The sequence below is a fragment of the Salvelinus alpinus genome, chromosome 6 (assembly GCF_045679555.1).
Source record: "Salvelinus alpinus chromosome 6, SLU_Salpinus.1, whole genome shotgun sequence".
Classification (NCBI taxonomy): domain Eukaryota; kingdom Metazoa; phylum Chordata; class Actinopteri; order Salmoniformes; family Salmonidae; genus Salvelinus; species Salvelinus alpinus.
In genome coordinates, this window is record NC_092091.1 from 69,541,176 (window position 1) to 69,566,551 (window position 25,376).

Here is a 25,376-nt window from a genome sequence, read left to right on the forward strand (position 1 = left end):
GTCAACCCAGCCCACTCCGACAGAAAGTCTCCAAACGAACACCTAGTGTAGGCTACACTGGTAATGCTTCCTATTCCATCACCAAGCACATTCTCCTGATCGATCGAGCCGCTCTCAGTCTCACTACATACAGTCCTTTTCTCCCTGGTCTGCCTGCTTGACTTCAGCTCAGAGAACAGTGTTGGTCGTCCAGTGGCTTGACTGACAAGAACCACGCTGCTAATTGTCTTGTTGACCAATTCCGGCAGGCGTGGATGGAATAGAATTAAATATAATAGAATGGTGTGGGGGTTGAATTATTACAGAAATATCTCAATAGGAACTATGCCCTCATTGTGATGAACAAGCCAACGCTGTGGATTCTCTATTCTGTAACCTATAGATCACGGTCCTAACTGCAGAAATGTTGTAGCTAGTGTTCAGTATTTGTCCCTACCTGGAGTGTGGTTTGACCCCCACCAAATACCTCTTCCCCCAAACTCAAACTAGAAAATACAGAAATAAATAACAGGAGGTCTAAATAAGTTCCCGCAAGACAATACATTCTCCCATCCCACCACAGCCGCTCTTCACTCCGACAAAAGAATAATCAGAACCGTAGCTGTCAGTGCCTGTGGCGGCCAAAACGTGACCGTTATTGATCTGGGAGGATATTGACCGTTCGCCAGACGCAGCTTGCTACTTCATAAGCTGTAGTAGTAGTGTGCTGTGGAGAAATAACATCTGCCCCTCTGATTAAACAAGGGCCTCCCCAATGATTTAGATAGGTAAGTCAGAAGGTAAAGGGTGAAATCTACTGTTGAGTGTAAGTTGATTACATGTGCACACAGTATGGCAGTACTTTCCATCAGCATTAATGACGACACAGTAAAATGAATGGTGGAATAAATGAGATGCATGTGTTTGATCATGTGAGTCACTGAATATGTGAAAACATGACGTCTAATTGAATGATTCAGTCATCGCCGGAAGAAATGTGGCAAAATAAATGCAATATATTCCAAAATATCATGTGGTATTGGTCAAAGTACATATATCGTATGAAAACGGTATTATTTTTTTAAAATAAAAACACTTTTTTAAATTTTTAATCTACAGTACATGACGGTAACACAAAGCATCAAAGCTCTTTCAAAACACAATTTAATTGTCCAGTAAAAAAACAAACATATTTGGCGAAACCTCCAGTATATTTCATTACAAACAGCAATGACCGAGTGAAACCGGCAGCCTCCCATTGGATCGACAGAACAACCACACTGAAAGGGTGTGAAAGGGAAAGAAAAAAAGCCCGTTAGAGCTGACCTGCCGCTGGCGGGGCCTTCTGTCTTATATTATTATTATTATGTTTAGGTTCCTGATCTCAGTGTTCAGCATTAAGTATTAATACCTAGCCCAGGCCGGATTAAAGAGGTTTAGAAACTACTGCTCTCTGATGACTACCAGAGACGGGACTTTGTCCCATAAATTTAAAATAACACGGCCCAGCCAGCTTTGGATAAGAGTCTCTTTAGCGCCCCAGTCCATTTTCAGGGAAGGGGAAATAAAGAGGTACATTTCACAGGCAGTATGCCCAGGAGAGGGGGAGACTATACCCACTCCACCCTGCGTTTTGTAGCAGCAGTAGGGAGTGAGTGTGCTGGTGGTCCTGGACTGGTCTCGTCTGGGGTCCAGTCAGGGCCCTGTTTTGGCCTGTGTATGTGTGGAGTGGTAATGGCTAATGGCTGCCAGTCCAGGGCAGTTGGTCATTCAAATTGTATGAAATTATACCGTGAGGTGAGAGCTCTTTAAAAATCTACTGCCCTCCAGCTACACACTGCAGACTTCCAAAAGCACCAGTTGATTTATTTTTCTCTCTCTCTCTCTCTCTCTCTCTTTCTCTCTGCAGCTCTGCTCTAAGATGGCTACACTTGCCCCTCTAACCATTATTGAGTCAACAAACCAGTCGACAGTCAGTCCTTTTGGAAGACGTCCCAGTGGTTTCCCAAGCTGAAGCTAGCAGGGGCTGGTACACACGCAGACACACACACGTACAAACACCAGCCAGCCCGCCCCAAGGACACTCATGCGGTTTCACAGCTAGTTGTCCACAGAAAGGAGCCATTTAGGTTCTAACAGTTCATTATAACATCAGCTCCAGAAACAGGAAAAATACTGACAAAATATTAATAACACTTAATCATTTCCTTTAACCCAAATGATTTCTTTATGGGTCTGTGGAAACAGTAACCAGAGTAATGAATCATGTTAGGCACTGGCTGAGTGTCAGTAGAGGCATCATCAGAGCGCACACACACCACACACACCCCACACACACACACCACACAGACACACACCACACACACACAAATATGAAAGACGCCCAACCAGCTTTGGTTCATTTCGTGACTCTCAAACCTGAAATATGAGTGCATCCTCTTTAAACTGTGTTGAATATTAATAATGTGACTATGAAGAGTAATGTTAGGTTTCTCTTAGTCCTCTCAAATATATCGCCGTTTCATATTTCAGGGTCAGTTCTTTGTCTTGGCTTGTTTGTTTTTTTTACAGTAAACTGTCCATTCTCAGGAGCGTCATTAGAAGGAGAGGAGTATTTTGCTTAAAGGATTTTTGTAAATTTTGAAATCAAGCCTTAGTTGTAATGGTAGATCTAGCCACAGAGACAGACAAGGAAAATACTTGTTATTCATCTGAGGAGGTTGTGGTTGAGTAATGGTTAACGAAAAGTAAAGTGTAGTTCATGTGTGTGTGGTCCAAAGTCTCACATTTTAAAACGTCTTTCAAGATCCTTATAAATTGCTCTGGTTCGTCCATTAGAGCAGAATGTCATGTCCGCCCAGGTAAAGGCGTACGCCGAACAGACAACAATAACAGTACAGTTGTGTAACAGATAAAAAATTGTAAAAAAGGATAATACAGTTAAAGTCATATGCGTTTGGCGTAGACTGTTCAGAGCCACCGGCAGACAGGAAAGCAACAGCACGGCAGTCGTGGAAAAGGAATTAGGTCAAGGGAACGGAGAGAAAGAAGAAAAAAAAGGAGAAATGTGTATTTTAATGCCTCCTGTCACCACGTGATGTCCTCAGTAGGACAAAACGCTGACCCGGTAGAAACAGGAGACGACTTTTAGAAAATCCCCCCTCGCTGAAACAACCAGACAACCCTGGGACATATCCCTGGGTTATTCCAACTGAAACACGTATAAATCTGTTGGGTTCCCGTCCAAGTCCCCGGCTCTGAACCCTTCCCAGACCACGGCTCCCCAGGACCAGGGGCCAACGAGTACAGTACACTGTAACACACACCAGGGACAGCAGACAGGGCTAGGCCCTTGTCTAAATTAGCCAGGGCTAGTCTAAATTAGCCTAGGCTAGTCTAAATTAGCCAGGACTAGTCTAAATTAGCCAGGGCTAGTCTAAATTAGCCAGGGCTAGTCTAAATTAGCCAGGGCTAGTCTAAATTAGCCAGGGCTAGTCTAAATTACTAAGAGTTACAGTGTAGTAGGACATCACCAGACAGCAGACAGGGCTCTTATCTAAATTAGCCAGGGCTAGTCTAAATTAGCCAGGGCTAGTCTAAAGTAATGTAACCACCGTGAGTAAGGTTACCCCCGTGAGTAAGGTTACCCCCGTGAGTAAGGTTACCCCCGTGAGTACGGTTACCCCCGTGAGTACGGTTACCCCCGTGAGTACGGTTACCCCCGTGAGTACGGTTACCCCCGTGAGTACGGTTACCCCCGTGAGTAGGGTTACCCCCGTGAGTAGGGTTACCCCCGTGAGTAGGGTTACCTCCGTGAGTACGGTTACCTCCGTGAGTAATGTAACCCCCGTGAGTAAGGTAACCCCCGTGAGTAAGGTAACCCCCGTGAGTAAGGTAACCCCCGTGAGTAAGGTAACCCCCGTGAGTAAGGTAACCCCCGTGAGTAAGGTAACCCCCGTGAGTAAGGTTACCCCCGTGAGTAAGGTTACCCCCGTGAGTAAGGTTAAACCCCCGTGAGTAAGGTAACCCCCGTGAGTAAGGTAACCCCCGTGAGTAAGGTAACCCCCGTGAGTAAGGTAACCCCCGTGAGTAAGGTAACCCCCGTGAGTAAGGTAACCCCCGTGAGTAAGGTAACCCCCGTGAGTAGGGTAACCCCCGTGAGTAGGGTAACCCCCGTGAGTAGGGTAACCCCCGTGAGTAGGGTAACCCCCGTGAGTAGGGTAACCCCCGTGAGTAGGGTAACCCCCGTGAGTAGGGTAACCCCCGTGAGTAGGGTAACCTCCGTGAGTAGGGTAACCTCCGTGAGTAGGGTAACCTCCGTGAGTAGGGTAACCTCCGTGAGTAGGGTAACCTCCGTGAGTAGGGTAACCTCCGTGAGTAGGGTAACCTCCGTGAGTAGGGTAACCTCCGTGAGTAGGGTAACCTCCGTGAGTAGGGTAACCTCCGTGAGTAATGGTACCTCCGTGAGTAATGGTACCTCCGTGAGTAATGTTACCTCCATGAGTAATGTTACCTCCATGAGTAAGGTTGCTACGCTTTGCCAAGCATGGTAGGCAGGTAGCCTAGTGGTTAGAGCGTTGGACTTGTAACCGAAAGGTTGCAAGATCGAATCCCCGGCTGACAAGGTAAAAATATATTGTTCTGCCCCTGAACCAGGCAGTTCCTAGGCCGTCGTTGAAAATAAGAATGTGTTCTTAACTGCCTTGTTCTGCCCCCTGCAGAACGACCTTGTCAGCTCGGGGACTTGATCTTGTAACCTTTCTGTTACAAGTCCAAAAGGTAACCTCCATGAGAAATGTAACTAGGAGGAGAGGTAATGAGTCTTTTACCTACTCTGAAAGCTGGAGTAATTTGCAGAAAGGTGAACTGTAGCGGACTAAGATTACTGTGTGATCTTGTTTCAAACACTAGTTAATAACTGGACGACCGTGCCACAGTCAGGGAATCACTCTGCCATTGTTAGGCCTCCACTCACACACTGCATTCCAAACCACACCATGATTTGTTTTTCATTTACTTTCTCTTCACACGGCTTACATTTTCTCTCCATTTTTCATCTCATTATTCTGTGTGTGCTAGTGTGTGTGTGTGTGTGTGTAAATGAACGTGTGTGTGTGGACTTGCTGGTTTTGTTTGTTTTTGTCAGTGAATCGCACGCCGGCGAGCTAAGCAGTAACCGTCAGTTTTGTATAAACAGGCGAGAAACACCCGAGTCTGAGGGAAGACGAGAGAGAGAATGAGGTAGGAGAAGAGAAAGGGGGGAGGACAGGAGTTCTCCTGAAGCTCCTGCCAGGATTGGGGGTCATGGCGACAGTGAACGCGGCCTCTGTTTCCCACCCGGAGCTTGTCGACAGGAATTTAATGTTGGCTCTAAAGTCTGAACTGGCTCAGCAGGGGGGGGGGGGCAGCCACCGTGGGAGGAAATACTTTCCCTCCATGTCAAAGCTCGGCCTGTTTGCGACTGCTCTCACCACGCCACCTAAGGGACATATTAACATCTTCTGTTCAACTCCAGTCCTCCACAACCCCCCACCCCCCTCTCCTTTCCTCTCACCCAGTCCGCCTCCTGAGCTCACTCTCCCTCTTTGTTGTCTAGCGTCCCCGGCCGCCCCAGTTGCAGGCAGGGTCAGACCTGTCCCCACGCTGTTGCCACTTTGGTCCCAAGCCCAGTAAAAAAAAATCCCTTCCCCTCCTGATTAAATCAAGCTGGACATTTCTGTGGAGGTGGGCGGGGGGAGGAAGGAGGGAGGAAAGGGACTCGCTGCCAAACGTTGAAGCAGCGACACACTGTTCCAGTCAAGTCACACAAACTTATGTTCCCCCTGCCTCCCTCCTCTCCACTCCTAGAAAAAAAATATACAAAATTAGAAGAAAATAAATATCTGTGGAGCTGTGAGGAAGGGAAGGTGGAGGGGAGGGGAGCAGAGAGGAAGGAGGCACAGTGGTGGAGAAAAACACACAAATCTAAATTAGGCCTAAGGACATGCTGAGAGGGTTCTGGCCCTGTTAACACGTTCATGGTCACATTACACCGCCGTGGCGATGCAGGGGTCATGGAATGTGAAACGCCATCCGCCAGCTGATTACAGGTAACCACAGTGTTTGAACACGCTAACAAATCTGTTTTACTGACAAATGTATGCACCCAGCCCAGAGAAATGAACCAGAGAAATAAATTAACATTATGGGTTAAAGATGTACTATCCAGAAATCGCGTCGCCATTTCCTGATTGCTAAAATGTACATATTTCGCCTAATTTCATTTTATGTGACAAAACAAGCGAGTATAGTGTAGAGAATCATTGTACCATCTAAACCTCTGTGAAATATATTTTCAATAACCAAAAATATTGTATTTTCAGCTGTTTGAAGCTGGTGTACAAAACCGAAAGTAAAAGACAAAAACGAAACTTAAACGGGGAAGCAAAGAAATAGTGCACATAGAACAGATCTACCGCTTCTTAGACTTGCTTTCAATGAGAGTGACAGATCTATAACGCGCATTTCTATGTGAATTTTGTCAGGTAGCTCAAAAAGTGACATATTGCAGCTATAAACTACATTGACAACAACAACACGTCAATGTCTCAAACGTTTTAGGCTAAAATGACAACACCATCGTAGAAAGTGGAAGTGTACTTATCTTATCAGCACACTATACTTGTGATGAATATAAACTACTATACAGACGGTTTTTAAAAACCTAAAACCCAAAATACCATCCATGGATGCAATATGAAAATCAAGCAAAACAACCCATCCAGTCTAGCTCCTGCATCAGGCTTCCCCACTCCTAACATTTAGTGTTCCAGATCAGCACAATGCTTCGTGGGTAGTGATGATTCAGAGAGGGAGAGATCAGGGCTGTGGCGGTGGGAGCCACATGCAGCAGCAGTGGTTAGTTTGCGGGGACGTTTAGGAAACAGCAACGTACTGTACGTACCGACCGACCGACCGAGGCAGGCGCTCCATTTGGAGCCAGAGTCCCACGATGATGACATCATGTGAGCATCCCAATTGGCACCCTATTCCCTACACAGGGCCACTACTTTTAACCAGGTCCGATAAAGCTCTGGTCAAAAGTAGTGGACTACATAGGGAATAGGGTGCAATTTGGGCTGCACACCGTGACACAGTGAGTAGGAGGCGGTAGAGGAGAAGAGCAGAACAATATGAATTCATCCCTGTCAACCTCGCAGCTCTACAGTTATTACAGAGCCCATTGATCTCCCTAACCCACTAACTGACAGAGAGACACAGCCGTGTTCAGGAATAAACAACTGAATAATTGCATTAACACACACGAGCGCCTAGGAACGTACACGGAAAACACATACGTACCTGCACACACAAACACACTGGACACACACACACACACATACATCCAACATGTAAAGCCAATACAAACTAACAAAAGCTCTTCCAAACAAACATACTGTACACACACATACTGTACAGTTCAAACAAGCACACACAGCAAACTATTTCCCCTTCTTTGTGCCGGTGACAGACAGTACTTGACCTGTCCATGTAAGTGCCTGTGAGTGTGTGAGAAAGTAGGAGGAGATACGATGAAACAACTAAACAGACCCCATTGTCTGGCCCCTTACTCAGGAGGCCTTCAAATCATTTACACACCAACTTCTTCCACCTCTTCACACAACCCATGATGTTTAAATTAAAAAGAGGGCCGGGGTTGGAGAGGGGTTTTCCTGAACATAGTTGAAAATTATTTTCTCTGGACAGTTTTAAGAGTCTACATCCTGTGTTGGAGTTCTCTAATCATCACCAGCGCAATTTACAATCAGAACACACAGCAAGACAGCCGGTCCAGACCAGCTCATCTGTTGACATTGGCCCTGGCCTTCCTCCGTCTCGCTGCGCTGGGGCTGTGCTGCAGCTGCCATTTGAGTGGGGGACACGGCACCGGGCCCTGACAAGGGCGGGGCCCCACCTCTAAGGGCCCCAAAGCAACCGCACACACGCATAAAGAGTAAAACACACACACACAGGCATAGTGTACATGCAAAAGGATATGTGCGGACACACAAGGAAATACACTTGTGCACACATAAGCCCAATGCATGATTGCTCACTTTATAAACACACACACACATGCAATGCACACTAATACGGCAAAGACACACAATATCTCATACATAATTGCATAGACACTCAGTGTTACCACAAGAACACACACACAAGACCTGCTTCTTCTCAGCATCTGTGCTGTTTTAGTGTGGCCCTAGTTCACAGATACTGTGTATGTGTGTGTGTGTCAGGATGCTCTCCCACCCACAGTTCCCAGCTGGCCTCCGTCCCAGTGCTGCTGCTGCGCCACGGGGCTGAACAGAGCTCACTGTGTGTGTGTGTGTGTGTGTGTGTGTGTGTGTGTGTGTGTGTGTGTGTGCGCGCTCCCTCACAGCCCCAGACTGTCCTGACCAATGTGCTTCTGATTAGGTGGCTTAATTACAGCTGTAAAAACAATGTTGAGATAAGCCTCAAAATTGCACAGTGTGTCAGATACTATTAGCCAACCTTGGACGGCAGCCATTGTTATCCAACTCTTCCAACGAACAACCCCCCCCCCACCCAGTCACCCTCCTCTCCTTCCCCTCCCCGACAAATGTTCTTTCCCCCTCAAGTCGCAAGCTGCTGGACAGATTTATTGGCACGCGGGGGGGGGGGGGGGGGTTGAGTTAGTCTTCGTCTCCGCTACAGACAGGAAAGGCAGAGAGGAAACCTGGTGGAATGTTCACACGTCGAAGACGATGAGAAGAAGAGAAAAAACAGCCCCTCTTCAGCCGGAGCAGGTGTGATTTACACTTCATTAGGATAAACGGCTCTTTAAACCTGGGCTGTTGTCTTTTTGGGGGAGTGGAACGGCCAGCGCCGGCTCCATGGGTAAGCCGATATTCTATTAGCAAACAGACTGGGAGAGGAGAGGAAAGGTTTCCAGGTCTGGAAGCCTGGAAGGTCAGCCTGTGTGGGTGGTGACATCAGACTGTGTTCAGGTCTTTGTGAGTCAGTGAGTAAAGTACAGGAGGAAAAGGTGTACCAGAGGCCTCTTCATGGAGAACATGTTCAGAAGAAAATGCCAAGAAGTAGACAAAACCTCTTGCACACAAATCCTGGGTGGTCCCTAAAACTGTCGGACCCGTCCAAGAAAGCGCCAGACCTTTTTCTTTCCCCCCCTGTATCCCTGAGGTTCCTTCAGCCCCCGTGTTTTGGGGGAACCAGGTGTCACGGGTGAACGGGGACATTCATCAAGCTCACTTACAGCTCATCAGCTCGGCTCAGACGACCGACGGGGCCCGCTGGAGAAAGAGAGAGACAAACAGAGAGGGCGGGTTTCAATTTTGAATAAGCGGAGCTGGGACTGGGACGCGTACGGGCATGTTTCCAAACCTCGGCCTGGCCGACACGGTGGCCTCCACAGACACGGCAGTATGCATCTCCACAAGGCTCACATGGCTGTCACAGTCCCACGCATAGAGAGAGAGAGGGAGGGAGAGAGAGTGAGAGGAGGAGAGTAAGAGAGGGAGAACATGGGACCGAGAGAGAGAGAGTGGGACAGAGAGCAAGTTGCCACCGCCTGTACTGATTACTGAGGTCTAGGCCGAGTTGGTCTCACTCTCTCCACTTCCTCCTGAAAGCCCCTTTGCCGCACGTCGCTATAGGTGGATGCTTTCTGCCATCATTTGAATAATTGATGGCTGATTCAAGGCAATCAGGTCCTCACAAGACAATACACTCCTCCCCTGGCGGAGAGAGAGGAGGGAGAAACGGGCCTCTGTGTGTCCCGGGCGCTGTGTTAAAGCTAAAAGCTTTTAGGAAGCTCAGAGAAGTCCAGCAGCAACTCTGGTGGAAGGGGAGGGCTCCCCTCTCGTTGCATAACGGGCCAGTCAGAGTGGCATTCCCATAAAGACAGAGGCAGAGAGAAAGAGAGAGGTGTGCACGGCATTCGAAGTGTTTCAGAGAAAGACAGAGTGTGTGTGTGCATGCGTGCGTGCCTGTCTGTGTGAATTTGTGTGTGTGTGAGCGCGCGCGCTCTGGAATGCGAGACCCCTTCCACCAAACAGGAAACCTGTACAGTTAATAGCGCCACTACCCTTTTCCTCTTGTACAGTACAGGGTGACGGCGGACAGAAGAAAAGGGAATCTAAGCCAATCTGATCCCAAATCAGTCCATGTACACACAATTCTGATCTTTTTTTCCCCTTTCATTAATCAGAAAAGAGCTGATGTGAAAATATCTGACGTGATTGGTCAAAAGACCAATTAGTGGGAAAAAAATATCAGAATTGGGCTGCCTGTATAAACGCAGCCAGAGAGAATCTGATCTTATTTCCACTGGATAAAACACAAGGCAACAACAGCAGTGTGAGGCCAGCCAACCACATATGGAAATAATACTAGCCATCACCTCATTACTAATGGTAATGCTTTGCTATCTGAGAGGTTGTACTGAAGCACAAGGCAATAGAATAATACAGGAATTAGACACTTCTGGGTAGGAGGCCAATCTCGCGCTCAAGTTAAATAGATAATTAACAAAAGTGAAATAAACAATGAGAAATGAACAGTCAACATTACAGTCAAAAGAATAGAGACATTTCAAACGTCATATTGAGTATAGTGCTGTAACAGTGTCTCCCTGGTCCTCATCTCTACAGCTCATTAGTGTTTCAGTTACTGGATGTTGTTGCTCTAGGAGAATAAGAACGGCCGGGTCATCAGGTTGGGAGCTCCGTTGTCTCTTGATGTGGGAGTTTCACTGGGGTTTACTACTGCTGTTGTCAGTAGTAGACACACACACACTGTCCTGTTATCACTTCCTTTAGTGGGCGAGAGTGTTAGCTGATCTCTGAGGACAACCAACATGGTGCCTTTGTCTGGGAAAAACAGGCTGTTACTGACTGACTGACTGCATATAGGGCTATGTTTCTCACTAGACTACAGAGAGCACACAAAGCTTTACCCACACACCACACGCACACCCACCCAGTTAGAGAGCCATCTCTGTGTTTGCTTTGCATGGTCCAGTGCCTGTCAGTCCATCCAGGTCCTCTCAGACTGATCATCACACACTGAGGAACATACAAACAACTCAGAAGTTCGACACAGGCCTAGATCTACTGTATCTACAGGGGTGTTCAATGGCAAAGACAGAACGAAGTAATTGTAACTTAAGCTTTTCTCAAATGAATAAAAAACAAGTGTTGACTTAAGTCACAACAAATCCCAATCCATTTCTAAATGGTAAAAGACCTCACAGTAATTGAATTAGATTCGAAGTGCACTGAGCTTTGTACTGTGTACTAAAGTGTTTGGGCTAATTTCAATATCAAAGACATGCGTTTGTTAATTTGCATTATACGGGGGGCAGTTGCAACAGACAAACTAAGTCTGAAACCAGGCTCAATCAAAATATTGACGCGATGTAAAAAAAAATCATATAATTTAGAAATGTTTAAATATTATTTCATACATACTACCTAGATGAAAAGGAGTCAGTCCAATTAGATGGTTTTTTTTTTACGCATTCTTAATTTAATTTTCACGTCATTATTTTGCGACAAAGCTGTACTGATTTAATATCTAGTGATGTAACCGTCAAGGAACTTATCCTTTTCTACTGGATCATTCCAGTAGACTGTTGAAATACAAATGAAACAACCTGAGAGTCAAAAAGAAATATGATAAAATTGTCAACACCACAAACCTAAGATGGCAAAAATGCTTATTTTAACTTTCAGCAACATCAACCTGTTTTCCTTTGTTCTGAAGTAGTATGGAGGAATCTATCTTGCATATTCATGGCCTGCCTGTTTTGAGGGCTTGTCACTGTGATTGCCGTCTCCGACCCTGCCTGCCTAGCGCTCAGGACGCCGTCAGCACCGCGGCGAAGCGCTCTCTGCCTCACACTTAACACAACCCAACTGACATAACGGAGCGCTTGAACTGACGGCAGATGGAGTCGGCCCCGCCGCTCCCGGTGAATCAACGGGACATGATAAACCACTGACTCAGAGGTCACCATCACCTTCCGGGAGAGCCTCTGTCACTGGGTGGGAGCAACGAACACACACAAGCACAAGGAAATGTACGCACACACACAGACCGGTGTACACATCTTCTCACTTCCTGACTTTGGCTGGGTTAAATACATCAAACCCCCACAGCCTAGCATGTGACCTGCCTCCCACCTCAGCGGTAAAAGGGAAGAGACAGGCGGGGGGAGGAGGGAGCCCTATAGCTTCTCAGACAGAGAGCCAGTATGGATTTAGGACTTAAACTTGGGTAGTTATAAGGTCGATATAATATTGAAATGCATGGGAATAATTCCCTTTTTCTGCGGACAGGTAGTTGGGTCAGTCTGAAGGATTAATAAAACAGCTAGAAGTATTTTGCTGTGATGAAAGTTCTCATTGAGCCTGTATCCCCCTGTAGCTCAGTGAAACAGAACAGGAGCTCAGTGATTGATTATTCAGCAAGGCCAATACGTACAGGAAGGTCGTAACCTCAACATGCATACAGTACAGTGGTGGGTTTAGACACCGCGAGGGCCGCTGTAAAGTGTGTGTGTGTGTGTGTGTGTGTGTGTGTGTGTGTGTGTGTGTGTGTATGCATTCATTGCCTTCAGAAAGTATTCCCGCCCCTTGACTATTCCCCCAAAAATTGTGTTACAGCCTGAATTTAATATGTATTAAATGTACATGTTGTGTCACTGGCCTACACACAATACCCCATAATGAAAAAAAAGTGGAATATAGAAATAAATTGAATCCAAAATTAAATGCTGAAATGTCTTGAGTCAATAAGTATTCAACCTCTTTGCTACGGTAAGCCTAAATAAGTTCAGGAGTAAAAATGTGATTAACAAGTCGCATGGACTCATTAAGTTGCATGGATTTTGAAATGACTACCTCATCTCTGTTCCTCACACATACAGATAATTTTAAGGTCCCTCAGTCGAGCAGTGAATTTCAAACACATATTCAACCACACAGACCAGAGAGGTTTTTCAATGCCTCGCAAAGAAGGGCACCTATTGGTAGATGGGTAAAAAATAAAATAAAAACTGACATTAAATATCCCTTTGAGCATGGTAAAGTTATTAATGACACTTTGGATGGTGTATCAATACATCCAGTCACTACAAAGATACAGGAGCGACAGGTAGCCTAGTGGTTAGAGCCTTGGACCAGTAACCCAGTTTGCTAGATGGAATCCCCGAGCTGACAAGGTAAAAATCTGTCGTTCTGCCCCTGAACAAGGCAGTTAACCCACTGTTCCTAGGCCGTCATTGTAAATAAGAATTTGTTCTTAACTGACTTGCCTAGTTAAATAAAAGGTTAAATAAAAACTTAAATAAATACAGCCGTCCTTCAGTTGCCGTAGAGGAAGGAAACGGCTCAGGGATTTCACCATGAGGCCAATGGTGACTTTAAAACCGTTTAATGGCTGTGATAGGAGAAAACTGAGGATGGATCAACAACATTGTAGTTACTCCACAATACTAACCTAATTCACAGAATGAAAAGAAGGAAGCCAGTACAGAATTAAAATATTCAAAAACATGCATCTTGTTTGCAACAAGGCACTAAAGTAAAACTGCAAAAAAAGTGGCAAAGCAGTTAACTTTTTGTCCTGAATACAAAGTGTTATGTTTGAGGCAAATCCAATACATTACTGAGTACCACTCTCCATATTTTAAAGCATAGTGGTGGCTGCATCATGTTATGGTATGCTTATAAATCGTTAAGGACTGGGGAGTTTCAGGATAAAAAAAGAAACGGATGGAGCTAAAAACAGGCAAAATCCTAGAGGAAAACCTGGTTCAGTCTGCTTTCCACCAGACACTGGGAGACAAATTCACCTTTCAGCAGGACAATAACCTAAAACACAAGGCCAAATCAACACCGGAGTAACTTACAGTGAGGACAGTGAATGTTCCTGAGTGGCCAAGTTACAGTTTTGACTTAAAATCTACTTGAAAACAGTTGTCTAGCAATGACCAACAACCAATTTGACAGAACTTGAAGAATATTGGGGAAATGTTGCAACAATCCAGGTGTGGAAAGCTCTTAGAGACTTACACAGAAAAGACGCACAGCTGTAATCGCTGCCAAAGGTGCTTCTACAAAGTATTGACTCAAGTATGTGAATACTTAAATCAATGAGATATTTCCGTATTTCATTTTCAATAAATTAGCAACAATTTTTAAAAACATGTTTTCGCCTTGTCATTATGATGTATTGTGAGTAGATGGGTGAGATTTTTAAAAATCCATTTTGAATTGAGGCAGTAACAACAAAATATGGAATAAGGGTATGAACACTTTGTGGAGGCACTGTACACACGTCAGTGTACATCGCTCTGCTGCTCCAACCCTCTACAGTACCAACAATACATTACAAGCACGCTGGTGCCGATGTAGCTCACTACTCTGTGTGTGCATTCCCCGTGGAATCTCCTATGTCAGTACATTACCGTATAAGTGGAGGAACTGACTGTGGGGACTCTTTCATACACATACATACAGTACAAACACAATTGATCTTCTAGCAGCATGCTCAGAAAGAGGGGAGAGAGGGGGGCTTGCAGAGAGGAAAGATCTATACATTTACAAGTAATAGATCACAGGCACTCATACAGAAATAATAACTTTGCATTGAAGGGGACAAAACACCTGTTTGATAAGGATGTGACATGGGGCCAATATCTCCCCAGAACATTAGAATATATCACATTACATTAGAATATATCACATTACATTAGAATATATCACATTACATTAGAATATATCACATTACATTAGAATATAGTGCATCATAGCAGCCATTGGTATTGAACTGTAAAGATGTTTATAGTAAGTCATTTATACTATTTTAGGAACAGAGTACCATGTAACATTTTGAATCATTTCAGATTGGCCTTTTCTTTTGTATTTACGCATTTCTTTTTTTCCCTTCACGGACACATTATCCCTTCGGGATTATCAAATGCTGAATATGTGTTGTGAAAACATTTGTACCTCAATCAAATGGTGTTCATGTCAATCTTGTGTTTGCAACAGTAGTTCACTGTGGACACGTTAGTGGGAGGACGTTGTCATCTACTATAAAAGGTTTCAGGAAGCATGGGGACGCAGAATGATAATGCTAGGGTCACTCCTTCACATTGCCCTTTTCTGTAAAAATAAATAAATAAACAGATATAGATGTGTATATTTTCAGCATTACAGAGGCTGCATACTTGTTAGTAAAGGGAATTATTTACAAATTGTTATTTTTTAAACATTTAAAAAAAATATATATATATACTAATATTGGCTTTGCAATGATCGATTCTCCCCATGTATATTTCTGTTGTATAAGAGTGAGGGCATTAGTTACTTTAAATAAACACTTTCTCTTAGATCTGGGTTGAGGCTGCTGTGCACTCAGACAGCAGTCAATGATATGTTTGAAATTAAAATAAATGGACTGAAGAGAGTTGATCTGTGTGTGTGTGTGTGTGTGTGTGTGTGTGTGTGTGTGTGTGTGTGTGTGTGTGTGTGTGTGTGTGTGTGCAGCATTGCGTTCGTGCGCGCTTGTCTGTGTAGTGAAGTGAGTTGCTCTGTGAGAGACTAATGAGAGTGATCACAGATGCTGGGAGACCAAACAGTCTGAAACAGAGAGGAGCTTGTTCTCTCCCACTGAAATAGAGGAGCCTTTAAAGAATATTATCTTTAAAGAAATAAAAAAAACACAAAGAGTGACAGTTAAGAATAATGATGGAATTATATTTCCTTTAAATTTAGAAACACCCTAAACTCCTAGTACTGCGACTAATTCCCCATTCAGCTATGAATTGGTTGCATTACATTGAGACCACTGCACATGACTGAATGCTTATCCTGTTTGTAATGTACAGTAACAACACTATGCATTGTGTTTGTGTGGATTTGATCTCTACCCCATCTACAGTAAAAATGTTTGTAATGTACAGTAACAACACTATGCATTGTGTTTGTGTGGATTTGATCTCTACCCCATCTACAGTCAAAATGTTTGTAATATACAGTAACAACACTATGCATTGTGTGGATTTGATCTCTACCCCATCTACAGTAAAAATGTTTGTAATGTACAGTAACAACACTATGCATTGTGTTTGTGTGGATTTGATCTCTACCCCATCTACAGTAAAAATGTTTGTAATGTACAGTAGCAACACTATGCATTGTGTTTGTGTGGATTTGATCTCTACCCCATCTACAGTAAAAATGTTTGTAATATACAGTAGCAACACTATGCATTGTGTTTGTGTGGATTTGATCTCTACCCCATCTACAGTAAAAATGTGTGATGGAGAAGACTAGGTCAAAGTGCATACAGTATGTTGTTAATGTACAGTAAAGATAATAATATGGATGTTCAGCAAGTACTGTAGATAAATGAAAGAGAGAGAGACAGAGAGAGAAAACTAGTTGGTCTATTTAAACTCTTCCCCCGCAGGGTAGAGTATTTACAAGGAAACGGTTATCATTTAGTCTCTGTTGCGGATCAAGATGTCAGGCTCCACAGAGAATCTTCCCAGTGCTGTGAGGGGCAAAAGTGCATTTTAAGAGCCTCAGGATCTGAAGGGGGAAAAAATTATTTGCAAATGTCCAAATATCTCTAATTGACCTGGACTATGGCCTGTGTGCAGGAACTGTTTGAAATCGATAGCCAGTGCATTAATGCGCTTTTTTTCCTGAAGAAAAAGTACTGTTGCTGCTCAAAGGAAGAGGATCATACAGCAGAAGCACAACAACATATCATTAAGTCACTGTGGACCTGATGATGAAGAAGCCTATAACTACCTCTCATAATGGAGGACTGGACAAGTCTCAATTGCTTGTGTTGAATGAATTGCGATTCCTTTTCCCCCACCAATCAGACAGGGAGTTACCTACTGCTACTCGAGTTGCCCATTTAGTGTTCAGTACTGTGTACATACTATACATGTCATTTATAATAGCGTACACAAACACATTAGTCCCCACTGAAATACCAGTAGGCTACCTCGGAGTCAAGTGTATTTGTTTCTTTGTGTGTTTAGTGAGATAAATCAATGTGCCGTATTGCAATGGATGATGGGATTCACAATTAGCCCCAGCACAGTGAATCCCTGAGTGTCCGTGGGTGGGTGGTGTGTGTGGATAATGACTTACAGTCAAGCTGACACTCCTTCACTCTTCCCCCTCTGGCCCTCCTGCCTGCGGGTCCCTCTCCTGTCCAGGTGCCTTGTGGGTAACGGCCAGCTAGGCGAGCTAGGCCAGGTGGGCGAGGAGAGCCCCTCCCTGGTGGCGCTGGGGCGTGACAGCTCGACGCGCTCTTTGACCTGCAAGGAAGGCAAAACAACATCAATGGTAATTCCCCTTCAAACACATTAACTGGGATGAACCGAGTCCCACCGAGCCCCTCTGAGTGGACTCGCATTGATCGCCCAGACTCCAGAAATCTATGAATAAATTTAGCACTAATTGATTTTTTTCAACAAAAAAAAAAATTCTCAACAGAAAATAAATCTACTAATTCTCTGAGTGGAAGCGATGAATGTCAAAGATGGGAAAACTGCCTTTTCTTTACTTAAAATTAAGAGGGAAATACAATCTACGAGCAACAATAAATCCTACGAAATTCTGAATAGTAGTGGCCCAACGGCCAGTCCCCTAGACCGGTTTATTTTTACTAGAGCTAGTACTTTTATCATTTTGAGACTTGACAAGAGTCAATAGAAAGTCCACCTTGAGCTTCTGTTGCCAAGTAAACAAACAAAGAGAATTCATTGTATCGGGCTGCCGTGGCAACAACCCCAGAAATTAACCCATTAGGGTCTTAGGATTCAGCTACCTTTTAATTGCTTTCAATGGGGATTGGAGTAGCCTGATGGTTAGAGGGAAAACAGTGTCACATCTGCATTACAAGGGTTTTCCATCCCCTTGCACCCGCGAGTTGGAGGAGTGATATTGTCAATATTGGAAGAGGAAAACATTTGAAAAAGATCCAAAAGCTCGAGTGTACGGTTGGTTGTACATTCTGGCACCAAAGAGAGAGAATTGTTTTTTAAATAATGTTCAGAATCTTTAGAAATAGTATATTTCGACTTGATAAAGAAGCGATTGATTGAGAGAGCAATATTTTTTCCTGAAAATTACCTTGGCAAACAAAAATCCCTGGTCTCAAATACTCTCTCTCTCTCTCGCCTGTGATCTCATATTACGTTAACAAACAACAAAACATACAAATGGTTGTTGAAATGCAGCACACAACTGACAATTGGAGTCCCAGAAAATAATACTCATTTCTGAAGACAGTTGACCAATATCAGAAAAATACAAGTGTACAGTAAATCAACTTTGGACATCATTGCAGCACCTCAGCGTGACATACTGTCTACATATGTAGTACCCAAGCCTTATATTGAGAAGAAATTCAAATATGAGGCTTTGTGTAGTGCTATAAAACTAGCAGAACATAATACCCGTTCCAGTCTTCTTCCAAGACCTACAAATAAACATTCAAACATGGATTGATGTTCTGAATGTAAATTACTACACTAAATAAAGACAGGACACATAAAGAGATGGCGCATGTGTGAATGAAAATATATCCTCACATTTTATTCTGATCTTAATTTTTACCCATTAAGCTATTCTGATGGTGAGTTTGTACTTTGCAGTGGTATATACTCGGCAATCACCAAATCAAAGAGACTGCTTCTTCTAAGACTGTAGGACTCATGGAGTTGAGCTGCAATACTGGCCAGATTCAGGTATCATACTGCCACCTGTTGGTGACAAGGCAGAACAACAGGAGAAAAAGGACTTATTTGGAATTTAGAAATTGAAGGAAATAACTACCTACAGTACAAAATGCCTAATAACATTAGGATACAACAACTGCGCTTATCATAAATAGCTGGTAAAACACTTTGAATTGCAGGAGACTACTACACTAATTTACAGCGGAAATATATCTTCACCGTAGGTAAACTGAGTTCCCTGGGTCCCAAGCCCCACTGAATGAAACACGTGCTTCTGACAATGGTACCTTATTCCATGTATAGTGCATGGACCCAGGTCAAAGGTAGTGCACTACATATGGAATAGGGTGCCATTGTGGACACACCCATGGGAGTAATACATGTGGGTATACTCTCATCATCAAGTGCAAAGAAAGAAATCTCCCTGATCGTTCCTCTATGTTTGATGGATGAGTTGTGCATATAATGACTGGACATTACCTCTGTAAATAAACAGGCTTCCGCATCACAATGCCCCGACAAGCACAACATCTGGGGGCGCCATGGAGACAGGATCAAAGGGCTTCTAGAATCTAGCGTCCTCCCCGGGTCTGACTGTACCGAACATGCATGGTGACATCATTCCCTTCAACAAGCAGCTGCATTGTTTTCCTATCTAACTTACAAGTACATCATCATCGACTTCATGCTAGTTTGTTAATCATCAATGTCTTGTTTTTTTGGATCGCAATTTGTTCATATTGGTTGTCAGACTGTTTAGTGATGTTGTAGCAGCTGGGTTGAAGTGGTGCTGATATACACCATACTGGTCAAACTATGAGTTGAGTTCAACATTCCAACACTTGAGGACAGGTTCCCTTAGTGTGGGGTTGATAGGGGACACACTCCTTTATTTATTCTCCTTTAATCCTGACAGAAAATGGCTGCAAGGATCCAAAAAGAAAAACGAATGCTGACGAATTCATGACCAATGCAATTACAACATACAGACAGCTTCCAAATTAAGGAAAAGTGACAGAAATGAAATAATGACAACTTTTCAACTAAGAAATACACACGATTATGCCGAAACGTTGCTGTAGCCAACACAGTAAAGTGCTTAGATACTGATAATACAGCAACACCACATACTGAGTGTTGTCCTCACCAGCACTTTCCAACTGTCAAATCCAACTGACAAATCTCACCAAATAGCAAGCCTGTGTTCTTCTGTACTGTTACAATGTGGGCCACAGTACTACACCACACATTACAGATGTAGGATCTTAATTTGAGTCAGTTTGCTACAGCAGGAAAAGAAACCTGTAGCAACAAAAAATTTGAATGATTTCGTGGATTATAATTAATGAACATTTTTGTAGGGGTCGATACATTTTCCGTAAGGGAAAATCAAGTCTGAAATTTCAACGTGGAAATTAAAAACTTCAGAAGCCTTTTTAAACCTCAAATACACTACACATTTTAAAATGTCCTGCATTGCAGGGTGATCAAATTACGATCCGACATCTGTACTCTGGGTTTGTGTAGGACAAGTCGGACAAATGCTCTAAACCTTAATCAGTCAAGCTGTATTCACTCAAGTGATTACAGGGCCTTGTAAAGTGGTAAGCAAGAGCATCTGTCACTGGGGTTGAAATGATTTCCAAACCAAATAGATGTAGTCTACGTACCTATCTGTAGGCCTTTACTGGGATGCAGTATTACATAAACAATTTCCCAACAGATAACAAAAAGTCATAATTTCATAGCTCCATACCACACTTAAATCTAAATATTTACTGAATGACACACGTTTTACTACAGAAATGTGTTTAATCTGTCTTGTGTGTCAACTAAAGCAATACAGTCTTTCAAATCAAACATAAACATTGTGTATTACGAATTGGGCACGCTTAAATCATCTTTTCACGGGAAAAGTATTTTGAATTACTGCAATTTAACATGCGTTGGGGGAAGGAAGGACTAAATAAACCTAGTTCTGGGAGAGACCAGGCGTTGGGGGAAGGAAGGACTAAATAAACCTAGTTCTGGGAGAGACCAGGCGTTGGTTGCCAGGTTCTTGAGTTTCATTCTGTTTGCCATCTCTAAATCTCCCCAAGGCTATGCATCTGGGGCGGGGGGGGGAGCAGGATGTCACTTTGGTGAACTAACCGCGAGGGAGAGAAGGGAAAATGACGGCATCATCAGAAAAGTGGTTTGCGTGGCGTGGCGAAGCAATCCGGGCTAATGAGGGGCAGGTTGGGAGAGGAGGGAGGGAGTAGAGGGGAGCGCCCGCGCCGTGTGACGGCAGATGTGTCTCAGTGTCACTCCGCATCCTGAGCCGAATGAATCACCCAACAGATGTTTAATGTCAAGGCCGGGCTGTCACGCCAGCCAAACACACACACGGCCAAGCCACAAGCATCCATGCAGCAGTATACACACACGCAGCACAATTTACCACTACGATAGGGAGAGTGGCTCAGCGAGGGGACAGGTTAGGCCTGGGCACTTCACCTCTATGTGACTTTGACTGGGGACGCCAAAACTAACTCAAACCATATCACACTAGATAAGAGAGTTTCTGGTAAAGGAAAAGAAGAGATACCACAGCTACCCTTAAAAACAAACATGTATCGGTCTGTCTAAGTCTTGGTTGGACTGTAGAACCATTCAAAGGGCTTATTATTAACAAACATGTCTTGAGCAAAGCAACAATATAATCACAAAGAGAAAAGTCCTCTTCATCTTCTGCTTGTACCATGTGTCATCCTCTTCCAAAAACAAGCAGTCAATATTCAAAGATATGAGTCTCTTTGATAACCTCACACCAACACTCTTTACAATCTTGTGTCTTCTCCTTTCTTGTCTTCTTTTCCATTCTGGGACGTTTCATGTCAGAGGCAGTGTAATGATATTTTTGTCAATACCTATGGCCAACAAACTTCTGTAGCCCCCTTCCCCGTGTGATGTAATTTTTATCACCTCGCTCGTTTTCGCTGCTGCGTGGAGTTGTTGTCTTCAGCATTGCCACTGCCTTACAATCGGAAGAATACACTCTCCTCTGGAAGACGGCTTGAGAATGTGCAGCAGCAAAGGTAAAGCAGGGGGGTTTAAAAAGAGTTGCTGCGTGTTTGAGAATATTCTTGAGGCCCCTTTTCTCTCTGTTGGAGAAGCCCAGGCAGATAAAAGGAATCACTCGGGTGGATTAAAGTGCTCAGACTATATCAACATCAAACCACCAGAGTTTTTGCCCTCTCCATTTTTCAACCACAGTCAATAGATCTAAATATTTTACTGTGCCCCGGCCAATTTATTATTTGATGTTTTAAAAACTCGCGTGGAATGAAAGAAAATTCATTAAAGCGGAGGGGGCCCCTGAACGAGCCCGTATGCGATCAGCTTTGAAAGTCGAGTTTAACTGGGATATTGATCATTCTCTTTCTTCTGTGACAAAGGCCACCAGGGAGGCCGCCGGTGTCGGAGGATGAAGGCAGAGCTGCCAATAACCGCCAGACAACAATGTACACACCGTGTTGTAGGTGAGACTGGGAATAACTGATCCCACCGCTGACGCCAAAAGCTCCACGGAAGCCAATACTCTGGGAGAGGCCCGGGGAGGATGACTGACCAAACACACAGCAACACATACTTGACTCTTTGTTGTGTGGTCAAATGAAGATCAAGTACATGTACTACCTTGGATGCCATAAAGGACTCTTGGGGGTTAACGTTTGAAATACACCACGGAGGAAAGAGTTAGGTTTCCTAGGAACTCATTAGGTAGGTTTTGGACGCATCTATAGCATGAATGACACATTTGACTGATCGAGTGATTTAATTATATTTTGGAAGTTTTAAAATGCTTTACTTCATATTACGGTATACATTTACGGTTATTTTACAAATATGACTGTTTCTATCACATTTCTATGAAATTGAGACTTTAATAATTCAAACACAACCTCTTATATTACAAAGCTCTTTTAATTTACTATTATAGTGAATTGACAGTTAAAGTTTTCGGAAAACTCTAAACCTAATGACTAGAGATGTGTGGCAGAGGGGGGGAAAGCTACTTTCAGAACACATTCCTCACCAGCCAGGCATCAAACTCCAACACAAAGAAAACAATGTCTCTTAAGTGTTTCCCTCTTCAACAATAATGTTGTGTGCGGCTGGTGGGCATGAACCTAGAGCCCTGGGAATTAGTTACAATCATCAGAACAAAATGCCCAAAGTTTGTTTATTTGTATGACTGCGTCTTCTGACATACTTTTGTAATGACCATGAAATGTAATGATTTCCATTCCATATTCATGAATCAACAACCAACTCACCAGATTTGTTTCTAGTAATATTAGAGAGAAGGCTAATTCAGTCGCTGGACTCCAGACATGCTGTTTGTTTCAACGTCTCCAGATGTTCTTTGCATTGTCCTTTTTACTCACTGACAAATGCGTGTCTTTTCATATTTTAAATATTAACCCACATAAATAGTGTATAAAAATACACTGTTTAAACCTGGAATACTGATCTTATGTTTTGTATTATTTTACTGTTATTTAGCTTTTAAAAACTGGACTGAAATATTGGTGGGGGATTTCATTTTTCAGGCTCTTGCGATTGTATTGACCGAAATGGCAGCAAAGAGGCAAAATCACTGACTCTCCTTCCAGTCCAATACCCCTGTCCAGATGCCTCTCCACTCTTCGCTCCCTGGCACTGCCCTGTGCCCCCTTCCCTGGCCACTGCTCTCGGATATAATTACAACCCATGGCTGTTTCAGCAGCGTGGTGACCGATGCCGTGCATTAGCAGTGTGTCTCCCGTTGGCTGGGCGGCTGACGGCCCACTTGATGGCTAGATTGGCCTGGCTCCTGTCCACACAGCGATCACCTCACCGGGCTCAGACCAACAGAGCGGGAGCCTCTCTCGCTCTTCCTCCCCTCTCCCCTTTCTCTCTCTGTACGCAGCCTTCCCAGCTCCCACAAGGTTATCAGGGGGAATTACCATTCAGCGGACTGACGGTTGGTAGGTCGAAAAGGAGGAGGAGGCAGGAGGCACCGCTAGCTGGCCAGAGGTGAGAGACACTTCCATCGATGGATAAACAGGCAGGCAAGCAGACCTGCTGGGCCACCAATTCCCCCGGCCCAAATTAAACCTCTCACCCAGGGCAGAGTAGTGCTGGCTGGTTTCTTTCAGCTCCTCTCTTACTGTCAGTTCACCATGGCAGGTCTGGAGAGAACAGAGGGGTTGAATTAAAGAGGGTATGTGTGTGGATCCAGGACACGTAATGTGGTAGTGTGTTGTAGTGTAGTGCACCCTGGGTCATGTCATATAGTCTGTTCAGAAGAGACTGACTGAACACCTCTCTGGTTAGCAGCACATTTGTACAGCGCAAGGCAAACTACATGAAATATGGTGTTGATTCACAAAAGGATGACCTATCATATGAAGTGGCTAGAGGTTTGGAGTGGGTCAGGACAGGATGATGTGGAAGAGAAGGCTACACATGAACAATGCTGGGGAAAATCAAGTCAAGCCTTCTTCCTGAATCATATGGTTCATGCATGCAATGCTTTGTTCATTACATTTCCTCTGGTTGGAGCAGGTCAGAGCAAATTCAATGTGCAATCTATTATTCTACTTATGGCTGAGCCATCATGTCTAACATTTTATAATACAATGTAAGACTCTTATCAAAAAGTTTAATTGAGTATGTATAACATGTTTGGACTATCTAGCTAGGCTACATGTATCTGGCTGACCAGTCAAACTACAGATGATGACCTCTCCTAGTTAGTTAAAATAATATTTTGTCAAGCTAGCGTGGATAGCTAGCTAATTGACTGAGCAAGTACAATAGAGGTAGTAGGTATTGGCTAGCTAGCTAGCTTCAAGGTGTTGCCACATGCTACTTTGTAACATGTTTAAATAACGGCGGCTAAAAACAACAACCAACCAACAATATATGGTTCACTGTTACCTTAACTCCACCAGAGGAGGCTGGAATTCGACATTACTTGCCAGGGAGCTGTTTCTGGTAACTGCTGCACTGTGCATCACCATCACCATCATTAGCAGTGCCACTGTCAGTCACTGGCAGCTAGGTGGAGCTAATCAAGACCAATTAGCCGCAAAGGAGAGAAAAAAATATCTGGGATCCTTGGTACGTCCTTACCCCATTGAAGTTTACATTTAAAATGGTTAAGGTTAGCTTTAAAATTAGGGTTAGGTAAGGGTTATGGTTAGGATTAGGGTAGGGGTTAGGGTTTAGGGTAGGGACGTCCCAGGGATCCCGGATAGCACTCACCGAAGTACTGTAGACCTATCTAGAAAATATATAAATTCTATGCATTGCTGTGTATTTCAGTGTATGCCTCTCAATATGAAATGGTTAAATGTATTCATATATTTTTAGTTCACACTTGAACTTTCTTTAACTGACATTTATATAATTGATAATGTAATATAATGATATAATGTGAGTTTTCAATGCCAGTTCTTTCAATGAGGGACAGTAACTGTATCCTTGCTCTCAATATTGTCCTTTTTGCAGGAGCCGTCCTTCCGCCTGCATTCACCTCTCCTTTGAAAAGACACAGCAGGAGGTGAGT

General features: G+C 43.8%; 1 long non-coding RNA gene across 3 annotated transcripts; it reads right to left on the reverse strand.

Moving 5' to 3' along the window:
* Nucleotides 1-1,125: 1,125 nt before the first annotated feature.
* On the reverse strand, nucleotides 1,126-24,932 carry LOC139579208 (uncharacterized). 3 transcript variants are annotated; one of them, XR_011675694.1, is made up of 4 exons: nucleotides 24,746-24,932; nucleotides 23,770-23,994; nucleotides 17,184-17,353; nucleotides 1,126-1,259 (listed from the first exon to the last, which is right to left on the reverse strand). It is a non-coding gene; the product is annotated as an uncharacterized lncRNA (long non-coding RNA). The 3 variants fall into 3 exon arrangements; XR_011675693.1 differs by lacking the exon at nucleotides 1,126-1,259 and adding an exon at nucleotides 13,424-13,880; XR_011675692.1 differs by lacking the exon at nucleotides 1,126-1,259 and adding an exon at nucleotides 16,449-16,569 and having other exon boundaries at nucleotides 24,746-24,867.
* Nucleotides 24,933-25,376: the final 444 nt, after the last annotated feature.